The sequence below is a fragment of the Hippoglossus stenolepis genome, chromosome 11 (genome assembly GCF_022539355.2).
Source record: "Hippoglossus stenolepis isolate QCI-W04-F060 chromosome 11, HSTE1.2, whole genome shotgun sequence".
Lineage (NCBI taxonomy): Eukaryota > Metazoa > Chordata > Actinopteri > Pleuronectiformes > Pleuronectidae > Hippoglossus > Hippoglossus stenolepis.
This window is the reverse complement of record NC_061493.1, coordinates 11,965,291-11,975,462: the sequence shown is the minus strand read 5'-3', so window position 1 is coordinate 11,975,462 and position 10,172 is coordinate 11,965,291.

Below are 10,172 nucleotides of genomic sequence, written 5' to 3'. Positions count from 1 at the left end.
TGACAAAGTCAGATTTACTGTATCCACACTCTCTGATTCTTCTCCAGCACCGTGTCCTCCAACCAACATCGAGGCATTCAGGGACTGTGAAGCCAACCATGCGCTGATAGTGTGGCAGAACCATAAGCCCACAGGCCTCTACACAGTGACTATAGTGGAAAGAAGTGGAGCTCAACTCACCTGCACCAGCAACACAGTCAACAACTGTAAAATCGAATCTCTGCCCTGCGGAAAGACGTACAATGTATCTGTCACCTATAATGATGGACACTGTCAGTCCACCTCCACAACTATCAGCATGGACTCAGGTAATAAACTCAGAGGGGTGAACTGTGTCTTTCTGGAATAATAACAAACAAAACTTTGAGTTACTAACTTCGGGCACTTCTGTCTCCTCTTCTTTCAGTCCCCTGTGGCCCTGAGGACGTGAGGGCCAGCGTGGCCTGCGTTACCGGAGAGCTGTCTGTCACCTGGAACATCTCTGCCCCTGCAGAGAACTACACTGCCATCATCTCCAGAGGAATGGGTCAGGCTCTGCACTGTAACTCTACAGACACACAGTGCACCACGGGAGGGTTGCTGTGCGGAAGCTCCTATGGGGTGATCGTCTTTTCTGTCACTGGGTCGTGCTTCAGTCTGCCGAGCACAGAGGCCCTGGTGCAAACATGTGAGAAACATATATCGAACCTATACCTGCAGCTATGTGATTCTCTTGAACACCGCCTCAAACCTCTCCTGCATATTTGTTTTCCCGATCAGTGCCATGTCCTCCCACCAACGTCACAGCCATGCGTACGTGTGCTCCGGATTCTGTCCCTGTGTCATGGGTGGCCAGTGACAGTGCCAAACACTACACTGCTGTTGCCCTGAGCAGCGGAGGTCACAGGTCAGAGTGCTCGACCAATGGCACTTCCTGCAGCCTTCCTGTGCTCCAGTGTGGGGAGAATTACACTATTGGCGTTTCGGGAGCTGATGACAACTGTACAGGTCAACAGAGCAACACTGTCTCTGTTATAACAGGTAACAAAACCCCCAGCACTGATCTCATGAACAGGCGGATCAATTAGAAGATTTGAAGTGGTCATTACAGTGTCACTAACATTGACAGTGGTTGGTGATTTGTGTGATTTTCTCTCCAGAGCCATGTCCTCCCTCTAACGTGTCCAGCCAGCTGGTCTGTAGTGCTGGCATGGCGCGATTGTCCTGGGCCCCCAGTGCGAATGCAGCGAGCTACGATGTGAAAGCCTACAGCGGCGGACAGAACCTCACCTGCACCAGCTCCAGCCCCAACTGCACGCTGAGCAACCTGGTCTGTGGCCAGGCGTACGACATTCACGTGACCGCGACCGACGGCACCTGTGTCAGCAACTACAGCGCTCCCTTCACACAAGACCCAGGTACCGAGAGAGAACTCAGGTCACATCTGATCAGACCTATAAAACTCAACCTCTGGAACAGGCTGTTGATCTGAAGTAAAAACAAAACTTATAGGTTTTAAAGAATTTCTAAAATATTATTTAATATCTATGTCTATGAGCTAATCACAGACATAGTGTACTTGTTTTCATGATCAGCTGCTGCATACGAGATTTGACCTGATTAGAAATAGCTGATCTTTAGGCCTTTAACCTTAAAAGACAGTAAATAATTATAATGATGATTTAGAAAGTGATAAATTTGTTTAATTGCTTCTTAAATAGGCTTTTAAACATGTGTAAAAATACACAGAGTAACTGGAGTGGCGCTCCACTAAAACCCAACATTCCCATTGATGAAATTAGTTTACAATCCACTTTGGAGGAAAGTGAAGCCATTACTTTTCTGACTGGCTGATTTTGTCTGTTTTGTGTTTCTGTTAGTACCGTGCGCTCCACAAAACATCAGCACAAACCTGTTATGTGGCACCACTGGCTTAATGGTGAGCTGGACACTTCATAACGAGCCCCTCAACTACAGCGTGACTGCTTTGCCACTGGCTGGAAACCTCAGCTCGTTGACCTGTCACTCCGGCAGCAGCAGCTGTAGTCTGACTGGTCTCCGGTGTGGATGGATGTATAATGTCTCAGTCAAAGCTTCTTCCGGCAGCTGCAGCGGACCATGGAGCACCCCACAAACTGTTCAGACAGGTATTGATGGTACAGCAACAATAATATCCATTAACTCTGCTATTTTCATGTATTTCATGAACTGGTGATACCCTCTTCCAGCTCCCTGCCCCCCACAGGGTATAACAGCCATGGCACACTGTGGCACGGACTCTCTCATGGCCTCCTGGAACTCGTCTCTTGGAGCTACCACCTACACAACAACAGTGACGGGCCCTGACAGCTTCTCTGACTCCTGCTCCTCATCAAACCTCACATGCTCTGTCTCTGGCCTGCAGTGTGCCAGTCAGTACAATGTCACGGTAGCATCTGAAGACGGCCAGTGCACCAGCGCTCCCAGTCGAACTGTTATTACAACAGGTGGTTTTTGAACGTTTTTTGTTCATTTTATTCATCTCAAAAAGATTTGTTTTGACTTGAAACACATCATGTGACACATTACTCTTTTCTAACTCCTCGGCCAGGACCATGCGACCCCGTCAATGTGACCAGCAACCTCCACTGTGGCTCCGACATGGCCACGGTGTCCTGGGTTGCCGCTGCTGGAGCTGTAGCCTACACCGTGTTCGCTCGAGATAGCAGCGCTCAGAATAACATTTCCTGTAGGAGCAGCTCAACTTCCTGTCAGCTGAACCAGCTTCGGTGCGGAAAAGCTTACAACCTGACGGTGGTGGCTGAGGATGACACGTGTAACAGCACTGGAAGCACCGGAGCAGTCCTGATGACAGGTAGAAGACAGGAACGCTGGACAGACTGAAGCTTAATTGATCCGTGTCTTAAGAAACATCTAGAACATCAACCTTACCCAGAACTGACCCTTCACCCTCTCTGTTTCCCTCTCAGCTCCTTGCTCTCCCTCCGTCCAGAACAGCACCCAGATCTGTGGAACCAATTCTTCCTCTCTATCATGGGGGTCAATGGCTGATGCAACAGGTTACATAGTTAACGCGACATCTGCAAGTGGGCACAAGGTTTCTTGCAGCTCAGCCTCTGCTACTTGTACCCTAACTGACCTCCTGTGTAGTGAAACCTACACGGCCACAATTGTTGCACAAGGAAGCCAGTGTGACAGTTCACCTGGACCCAGCACCAACATCACTACAGGTCAGTGAGTGCATGGGTGTGAAAGGAAAGGAACCCCCTTGTTTTTCCTCCACCAAAAACACTTTGTTCAACCTGTATCCTGTGCTTTCTTTTTTCCAGCCCCTTGTCCTCCATCCGTCATATCAAAGCAGTACAACTGTGGCACCAACACAGCCGTGTTCAGTTGGACTGACCCTGCGGGAAGCCTGAGCTTCCGAGGTCAGCTCGGAGCAGAAGGGTACCAGGATAGCTGTCAGACTACAAATACCAGCTGCGTGTTCCAAAACCTTCCCTGTGACTTGGATTTCAATGTAACAGTCCAGGCTCAGGGGTTGCACTGCACCAGTGTCCCGAGTGTCAGTGAATCCCTCAAAACAGGTCATTATTCCATTGGTGTGCTGCTAATGAATAAACAAGCGTCTTTTCAGATAGTTCTTTTCAACGCGGCTCCATCCCCCACTGCACAGATTCTGCCTCCAAATGTGCAAGATGGAAGCATTCACATCCACAATATTTCTGCTTAACTTCTGGATAGTGGGAGGAAGTGGAGACGTGTCGTCCATCTTTATATGGAGTCGACATCCAAAAGCAATAAATCTGATTATTGCAGAGACGAAATAATGGTTTTAAAGCATGCATTTAATACGTTTGGAACATATGTTGTGCCCATGTTGATTAAGATGAGAAGATTGATACAATTTCAATAAAAATGGCTAATTAGCTAGTAGCCTGTTAGCTTAGCATAATGACAAAAGGAAACAACATACCAGCACATATACAAGGTATTTCTTTAGTAAATTTCTTTGATCTGTACAAAAACTGCAGTCATTGAACATGACAGCTAAATGGTTTAGAGGTGCTGTGTCCCCATGCCTCCCATCACTTTTTTCTTTTAGCATAAAAGCACGAGTAGTATCATTCTTCTCTCTCAACTGTTCCTCCAGGTCTGAGTAACTGATGCCTTTTATGTTTATCAATCCACTGTCACCCATATTTTCTTTTTCTGTTTCCCCGCCCCAGTCCCGTGTGCCCCGCAGAACGTGAGCGCCACTCTTGGCTGTTTCAATCACTCAGCCCTGGTGACGTGGGTAGGAGGCCCCAGTGCCGTGGGATACAACGTGACAGCGACAGGCCAGGACGGACACACACACCACTGTCACACCAACACGACCATGTGTCAAATACCTGACATCCACTGTGGTGAAACTTACATGATCAAGGTCACACCGTTCTCTGAGACATGCACAGGAGACCACAGCGCAACTTTAAGCTTCAGTGCAGGTGCAGAAAGACTTGATAACCAAAGTTTAACTGTTACAACACTGCTTAGAACAAAAAAGGACAATATTAAACCTTTTTCTTTCATTTCCTCCAGGTCTTTGTGCTCCCAGCAACGTCACAGCGTCTCCAGCTTGTGACGACAGCACTGTGTCTTGGTCTCGAGTAGCAGGGGCAGAGATGTACTTAGCAACAGCAACTGCAGACGATGGACACAATCACACTTGCAGCTCAAACGTGTCCCTCTCATGCAACTTCACCGACCTCCACTGTGGGGAAACCTATTCTGTTGCCGTGGTAACCGTGGACAGGGGCTGCTGGAGCGAGCCGAGCTCAGCCGTGATGCTGAGAACAGGTGACGGGATGAACTGCAATGAGTTTGGGTTATTTGATATGATGTTGATGAATTGTTTTCAACTTCCTTTTGCATTGCCCAGGTCTGTGTCCATCTACTAACCTGACGGGCCAGGTCAACTGTGACAACAACACGCTGACCCTCATGTGGGACCCGAGTCCAGAGCCCGGGGCCACATACACTTTACAAACTGAGATGATGGGCGGTGCACTCCCTCCTTCAGAGCACACCACCTCCAACACCGTACACACTTTCACCAACCTGCTGTGTGGACAGAGATATGCTTTCCGCATCGCAGCACAGGATGGAAACTGCAGCAGCAGCTACAGTCCACCCACTGAGATAAGCACAGGTAGAATGTGTTTCTATGGCAATGGCTCTAGTATGGCAAAAAAATGATCATCACCTAAAATCAACATATATTAAATATCACTTCTTTCAGCCCCTTGTCAGCCCACCAACTTCACTGCTCGTGTGGACTGTGGCACAAACAATGGGAATTTCTTGTGGGTTGAGAGCATCGGAGCGGGTTTCTACACTGTTGAGGTGACGGGAGAGCATGGCCACGTGGCGTCCTGCTCCTCCAACAGCACCTCCTGCACAGTAAAACTCCACTGTGGCCTCTCGTACTCCGCAACACTGGTGGCTTCCACAGAAAGCTGCAACAGCACCAAACACGCCGACATTCATTTTGAATCAGGTGAGATATGTGCGCAAATAGGCAATTATTACACAAAATATAGATACAAACTCATCCTCATCTCTCCTATCATGTGACAGATCTGAACCTCCCACAACCGTCTGATAAAGAATCCTTTCTGCTTTAGTTCTGTCTTGGTGTCAACTATCATTGACATTCATAAAGGGGCTACACAATTATTTAACTACTTTCAGAACTCAGTGTATCAAATTCAGTCAACAACAACATATACGATTATCATAAAAACAACAGATAGGTAATATTGGACTTTCCTCGCATCTGTCTATAAAAAATGCTTGTTCCTATGTCAGCCATGTTTGAGGGAAAGGGAGAGGGGGAGCATCACATCCTATAACACGTACACATCGCTAAAGCCCACGATGTCCTCTTTCCAATACAGCAGGGATTGATAGAGTAGCTCAAAAGAATAGATTTCATATTTTGTCACCAACTCTTTGTATTTACTTATTTCTGACACCTCAAATTCTTCTGAATGCCTTTACTTGCAGCATATGTGCTTATGTGTGATCAAACTCTCTCCCATAGCTCCCTGTCTCCCAGGCGATGTGGTAGCAGACGTAAACTGCGACACTAATGTGATGAATGTGAGTTGGACGCAGAATATGGGCTCAGACGACTACACCGCCTGGGCCATCGGCACGGACGGACACAACACGTCCTGTAACTCAACTTCGAACTCCTGCTGCATCCATGACCTGCAGTGTGGCAAAGTGTACGAGGTGGTCGTCACCTCGTCCTCCATTCACTGCAGCATCATCGCTGGCTCTGACTACAGGGTTCAGTCCGGTGTGTGCAGCTCTTTTGTGTTCAGAATTTAAAACTAAATCATGTTGTTGAAGAATAAAGTTTGATGGTTGCTAATGGAATCTTCTTTCCACCAGCTCCCTGTAAACCGGAGAACACCACTGTTGACCAGAACTGTAGCAGCAACGTCATGACAGTAAAATGGGACCGGAGCGGTACAAACCAGAACCACACTGTCATAGCCTCGTCTGCTTCAGGCGTCAACTCGACCTGTGACTCCACCGAGAGCAGCTGCTCCTTCCTGGACCTGAGCTGTGGTCAACTCTACACTTTCACTGTGACGGGACACACTAATGTGTGCATGAGTGAAATAAGCAGCCCTATAGAGAAGACCACCGGTACATTGAATGAGTTTACTTTGATAACCACATCTTAATGGAATACTTTGCCTTTTTGATGGAAATGCACTTGTTTGCTACAGTGAGATTGATGTCACTCTCATGTCTGAACGCTAAATATGAAGCTACCACTAGCAGCTACCTCGCTTAGCTTAGGGAAATATCTACTAAATCACAGATAAGAAAATCGAAACGCACATTGTGGTTTAAGACGTTTATATTCCAGATTATTTTTTAGTTGGATGTTTGTATACTTTGGTTATTGGTTCTTGTACTACATCATTTCTCAGGTTCACAGAAGAGCATGGATAACTAACTGAGCTAACCCCGTCGGGACCCGACCAGTTGGGCTGGCGATTTTTTATGCTGCGAACACCTTTATTTGGGGAAAACATCGAGCTTGGGGGTTTGGACACAGAAAACATATTGTCTGTTATTCGGTTCAGTTCAGTGTTTGATTATTTTCTCCTGGGCTCAGTCGGGTTTAGAGAGAATATCGCGGCCCAAGCTGCACTTTCAAGTGCGCACAGGAGCTGGTAGGTAGGTATTTTTTGAATTTTTGACAGAGCCAGTGTCTAGCATAGACTGTATTTAAGATGGACGACGCGTCTCTACTTCCTTCCTCCTATGATACATGTTTTGCCCACAATTTTACAGCACCAAAATTACTGGAAAAATTTGAACTTGAGCATTCATCAGTGTGATAAGAACTATCTAAAATTACAGAAACTGTCTTTTAGACCAATTTATTTCATTCCTTTCACTGTTCAGTTTGCTCCATGTCTTATCCACTAACATTGAGGAGGCAGAGTTTATGACAACCTATAATGTAGCCAGCCACTAGGGGGGATCGACATTCATTTCACATTTGAGGATCTGTCTTTGGTTTCCCACGCTTTATGCTAAGCTAAGCTAACCAGCTGCTGGCTGTAACTTCCTATTTAGCGTACAAACATGAGAATGGTCTTCATCTTCTAAAATAATTCTTGGCAAGAAAGCAAATTAGCATTTTCCCAGTTCTGCAACTCTTTCTATAATTTTAGAGTATTTTTATTTTCAATTTCATTGGTCTCCTCTTCTCAGCTGCCCTTCTCTCTTGTTCTAGCCCCGTGTCCTCCCACCAACGTGTCAGCTGAGCTGAACTGTACCACACACAAAGCTCTGGTCAGCTGGAGTAGTGCAGCTGCAGCTACAGCCTACAGCATCCAGGCAAACTCCACCAATGGACATTTCTCCTCTTGCAGTGACATGGGAACGTCCTGTCATCTGGACAACCTGGTCTGTGGACAGCAGTACTCTGTTGTTGTGGAGGCAATGCACACTGGGTGTCCGGGACCTGCCAGTCCCCCGGCCATGCTCACTACAGGTGAGTACAACTCAAAACTTTAGAGGTTAATAGCCATTTTATTTCAATGAAAATGGCAACTACATTATTCTTCCTCTTTTCAGAACCGTGTGTTCCCACAAATCTCTCTGTCCACTACAATGTGAGCACTGCTCAGGTGATGTGGGACGCAGCAAGTGGTGCCAGCTCCTACTCTGTTGAGGCCGTGACTGACCAGGGCTCGACAGTCACCTGTAACACCACCAACAACGGCTGCTCCCTGCACGGCCTCCAGTGCGGTCACATCTATAACGTGACTGCAACTGCAACTGCACACAACCAGGCCTGTGACAGTTTGATCTCTGCGACCCATCACCTCATGACAGGTTCGTTACCTGCTCGGGAAGGGATTGTGTCTACAGGTATATAGGACAAGTCATATTTACACGTGTGTTTTCCCTTCACTTAGAACCCTGCCCACCCTCCAACGTTCAGGCCAATATATCGTGTGAACAGCTCACTGCCACAGTCTCCTGGGAAAGGAGCAACCTCGCTGTGGATTACGTCGCCTACCTTGACAACCAAAATGGCCAATACACATCCTGCGCTACCATAGACACCCAGTGTACTGTCTCAGGACTGGCATGTGGCACCGAGTACAACGTCTGGGTCAAGGCCCTGGGACAACAGAACAACAGCTCTGACAGCACAGTGGTGTCTGCTACATCAGGTAAATTCATGTTTGAAGTAACACTTTGCAACTTTTTTAACTTAAAATAGCCGCTTATCAAATCACACACCCCAAATCCCTGTTCTTGCCCTTTGTTAGTTATGTGAGCGGGTACGATCTCCTGTGAGAAGATAGTCACAGCTTAAATTGCCAAAATCAGACCTAGCAAGTTCAAGAGTAATGCCTAACTGTAGATCCGTTAAAAATACTTAAGAACCAGCGTTAAGTGAGAAAACATAAAATATTAAGGATTCTGAACAGAGTTTGGTGTATCTGTTACCACAGCAGTGCTTCAGGTTCCTATTCATGAGGAATTCAGTTTCAGTTCAGTGAGTGGGACTACGCAGTGTGTCTGGATGTTCATTTTTGTATAATAGAAAATTATGTTGAAGGGAATGCCCAAAGGTTCTTGGAATTGGAGAATTGGTAAGTGAGGACTGTGAGATGCAGTTGAAAGCTGTTTATGTTTGATAAGTGGACCATTGAGCTGAGATCCTCTTCACAATAAAACTGTTAGTAATGAATTGGTCGTAAACCTTAACTCATAACACTCTTCCTGGTCCTGCAGGGCCTTGCAAGCCGAGCAGCATCGAAGCCATTATGGACTGTGAGGTCTCCTCTGCTACCGTGTCATGGCAGCCCAGCGTCGGAGCTGTGTCCTACGCTGCTGAGCTCACAGCGTCATCCGGCCACACCAGCAGCTGCACCACCAACCACACCAACTGTCAGCTGAGCCCGCTGCAGTGCGGAGAGGAATACAACGTCACCGTGACGGCTCGGGGAGAGGGCTGCAACAGCACTGGTCCAATGGCCGGACACCTCACCACAGGTAGAGCCTGGTCACCTGTGTGTGTTTGTAGCATGTCTGACATTGTGTTTGAGGGAAATCAACCAATAGACATTCAAATATATACTGGTTTCCCTATTTGTTCAATTATTGTTCACAATTTATTTGTAACTACCTCTGTTTTATCTTTTACTTCCCCCCAGAGCCCTGTGTTCCCCAAAATCTCTCTGTCCACTACAATGTGAGCAGGGCCCAGGTGATGTGGGCCGCAGCCAGCGGTGCTAGCTCCTACTCTGTTGAGGCTGTGACTGACCAGGGCTCGAGGGTCACATGCAACACCACCAACAACAGCTGCTCCCTGAACGGACTGCAGTGCGGTCAGATCTATAACGTCACTGTGTCGTCACACAACCAGGCCTGCAACAACACCGTGACCTCTGAACCCCAATGCCTCATGACAGGTGGGTCACGTGATTTGTGAGAAACGTAAAATGGCGGACTCTTCTCATTATGCACAATTGTGACCCTGTATATTTCACCTTTGTGTTTAAATGTGTGTGTTGTCTCTTCACTCAGAACCATGTCCACCCAGCAATGTTCAGGCAAATGTGACGTGTGAACAGCTCACTTCGACTGTTTCCTGGGAG